Below are 3,697 nucleotides of genomic sequence, written 5' to 3'. Positions count from 1 at the left end.
CTGGGTAACCAATACCAACCATGAGAGGAGAGCTAGGTTCCTTCTCAAAGAAGCAGAGGAGACAGGAAAAAAGAATTTGCCCATTTGTAGTTCGTTTGCACTTCAATTCATCCTCTGAGGTCTGGGGTGAGGCAAAAAGGAAACCAGTCATTCCCCAACTTGTCTCTCCCTTCTGCTCCCAAGGACTTTCACGGCAGAGCTGGATGAGAAGAGTTGGATGAGTTTCTGCTTTTGGGGGACACTTTGATCTATCATTTACAAGTTCTACATACAGTCATTGAAATTTACTATGTGCCCAGCATTGAACTAGGCATAAGGACTCAATGCGCAGCTGTTTTGGTGGCTATGCAGGGAAATGGACGTCTATAAAGTCAGGCAGTCCCTATGTGCTGTTCAGATATTGCGCCTGCTCTCATAGCAGGAATAGGTTTAAGGCCGAGGTTGTGAAGAAACAAAGTCAGGGATCCCCTGGAGAGAAAAGAGAAGGAAAAGAATCCTCATATTTGTCTTGAATTCTTCTAATTTGAGAAGTGAGGACTGGAATATAAGGGAGTCATAAAACTTGCTATTCATTTTGTGATATAGTGAAGGTAAAGAGATTTTTCTGAAATCCTGGCTCAGGGGTGCAGTACTCATGATTTAGTTTCTTCTCATGCAAACCTAGCCTCAGCTAAACACCCTGGCGTCTGCATTCATGTAATAGATATGAGGAGATCATCAATTCTGTCTGCTTGAGACAGTCACAGTTTTAGCATTGAAAGTCACACAACCCACGAATCCATCCTTCTCTCTTGGGCGTTTGTCATGTTGGTCCTTCAGTGATTCCTTGAAAGGCAACAAGCTAAACCTACACCCTCAATATGTAGGATTATGTTTTGCTTAGAAGCAAATGAACCAGTTTTAAACATTCTCTGGCCTTTATTTTTTTTTCAATGTCTTATACCCTAAAATAATAAAAGAATCTCCATCTAAATCCATTTAAACACATTCCAGAACTAGACTCCCTGGGTGGTCCAGTGGTTAAGAATCCACCTTGCAGTGCAGGGAACACTGGTTTGATCTCTGGTCTGGAAAGATTCAGCCACAGAGCACTGAGGCCATGCCACAACTGTTAAAGCCTGCACACCTAGAGCCCGTGCTCCGCAACAAACCACAACAGTGAGAAGCCCACACGTGACGACAAAGAGTTAGCCTCCGCTCTCTATACCTGGAGAAAACCAAAAAGCAGCAACGGAGACCCACCGCAGCCAAATAAAAAAGGATACCTTCTTTAAAAAAAAATTCTAGAACCAATAAAGGGTGTGAATGATTTAATTGTTTCTCAAATTTGGGCTTAAAAGAGAGTGAGTATACAATTTAATTGAAAAAGATTTTTGAGAATACAAAGGCTAACTAAAGTTATTTAACACGTGTCATTTTAACATATTTATTTATTGAGCAATAAACTCTTTTTTTTATATCAGTGGATCTATAAAATAGTTCCATTAAAAATCATTTGCAAAAAAAATTTGCTCTTAAAAACATATGCACCAGGAACTTCCCTGGTGGTCCACTGGTCGACTCCACGCTCCCAATGCAGGGGGCACGTATCCCCTTCCTGGTTGGAGAAGTAAGATCCTGGGTGCCATGAGGTGCAGCCAAAAATCAGAAAGCAAAAACCCATATATACCTATGTATAATAAAGCAAACTTTTGGAAACATTTATATTGATTATCTGAATATTAAAAATAATTTAAGCAGAACAATTGTTGTTGGTATGTATTTATATACTTTATTCAGTTTCTTAGCTGTATCATTTGCTAATACTTTGTTACTGAGATATTTTTGAAGAATATGTTGTTTCCAATATGATCTTTACTTTTTCCATCAAATTGCCGCAGTTTTTTCCAATTGACTCTTCTCTGGAGCCCACAGTATTTTCAACTGAGAACTTATTCTTCAGGTGGTGAGACTCGTGGTAAGCTCAGAACAAATTCTGCTGAATGGAGGAGATTCTCAATTCTATTCTTTTTATTTTTAATTGTGTAAATACCTCAGCAAAGGTATTTTCACAGGTGCTTTATGTTTGCCTTCATTCAGAGTATTTTTTTTTTTTTTACAAATACACTTAACAAGACAAAACTTGTAAGTTGTCTCCATTTATACTTCTTTAAAATATTTTGTACAATTTAGATGCTTCAAAATTGTCAGCTTTTGCAGTTTCATTTCCTCTGGGACAGAATATACATCCATGAAATAAAAGCAAGAGGCTCTCTCAGAAGATTACTCTACAAGTCTGGATATTCCAAGGCACAATGGCAGAATTTCAAAAGTAAACCTTGCAAATTGATTATGCTCTCATAGTTTAATTTGTTTAATTTGCTTTTGTAGTATACATTTCAATATCTCCCTGTTTCCAAATTTGTTTTTAAGAAATGCAATTTTCTAAAAGCTTCAAAACGCACTTCTGCACTCTATATTTTTTATTTAGCAAGAAATTTATTAAAAGATAGACTGTAGGCAGAATTTTACCTGTATGATCTTCACAAAACAAATTATCTTCAAAATTAAACTTTTAACTAAATTTACAATAGCATTCACAATAAGGTCTAATGAACTTTTAAAACTTTGATTCATGAATCTTGAAAAAATTGAACAATTATTGGAATTAATTTTTAATTTGAAACTGTTGACATATAAAAAATGAGTCATTTAGCTGTCTGCAGAGTTCTCCTATTAATTAAGCCAAGCACATTAATAGTTATTTTTCATGGTTCATACTCATCCAAGAAAACCTTAAAATAGTATCTAAGATTTAAAGTAAATTCTGGGGTCTTTATAGCATATTTACTTCCCAGTTTTTGTTACTACAGGCCCCATGGTTTATGGTAAATGTTGGCAAAAATTTTATGTATGTTGTACAAGTATTATCAACCTTACTGAAAAATAAAAATTCTGTACTTCATTTTCACTAAACCTGTGTTTTCGTTTTGTTTAGTTTTGTTTCTTGAGCTCATTGTTCCTGAGAGAGCTCATTGTAAAATCTTTAAAAATTGTTACAATAATAAAGTAAATGCAGGTTTCCCCTGCTTTACAAAAGTAGAGTGTTTCTATTATCTTTCCTAAGCTGAAATGACATGAAGTGAGGAAGAAATTTATTTAGGGCACATCTTGCTAATGGAGGCACAGAATAAATCCAGCGAAGGCACGGATGCTCAAAGTTCAAAGCTGCGGTGGATGTAGTTCCTGGGGAAGGAGCTTGGCAGTGCCTCTCTCCCAGCTCCAAGTGTGTGCTCAGTCATTCAGTCGTGTCTGAGTCTTTGCGGCCCCATGGACTGCAGCACGCCAGGCTTCCCTGTCCTTCACCATCTCCCAGAGCTTGCTCAGACTCATGTCCATCAAGTTGGTGACGCCAAGTGTGTACTGCCTCTGTAATATGGGCTCCTGCAAAACAAACACGCAATACTGTTTCCCCTTTTCGCCCTTTTTTGTGAAAGCAAAAATCCTCTTCAGATTTGGTTCAGTTATCAAAGAAAGGTACAATAAGTGGCTTAAACCAAATTTTCGAAAAGTGGAGGATAGCTGTAAGGTGTGGTCTTACGTACTAGTATAAGACAAAACTGTTTCAGCAAGATTGCTCACACTTCTCTGTAAAAGCTCTACTGCAGGCATGCTTCACCCCCACTTCCCGCCTTTATTTCGCATGCTTGGGAATTTC

This window comes from Budorcas taxicolor, chromosome 16 (genome assembly GCF_023091745.1).
Source record: "Budorcas taxicolor isolate Tak-1 chromosome 16, Takin1.1, whole genome shotgun sequence".
NCBI classification, from domain to species: Eukaryota; Metazoa; Chordata; class Mammalia; order Artiodactyla; family Bovidae; genus Budorcas; species Budorcas taxicolor.
Note: the sequence above shows the minus strand (reverse complement) of the source record.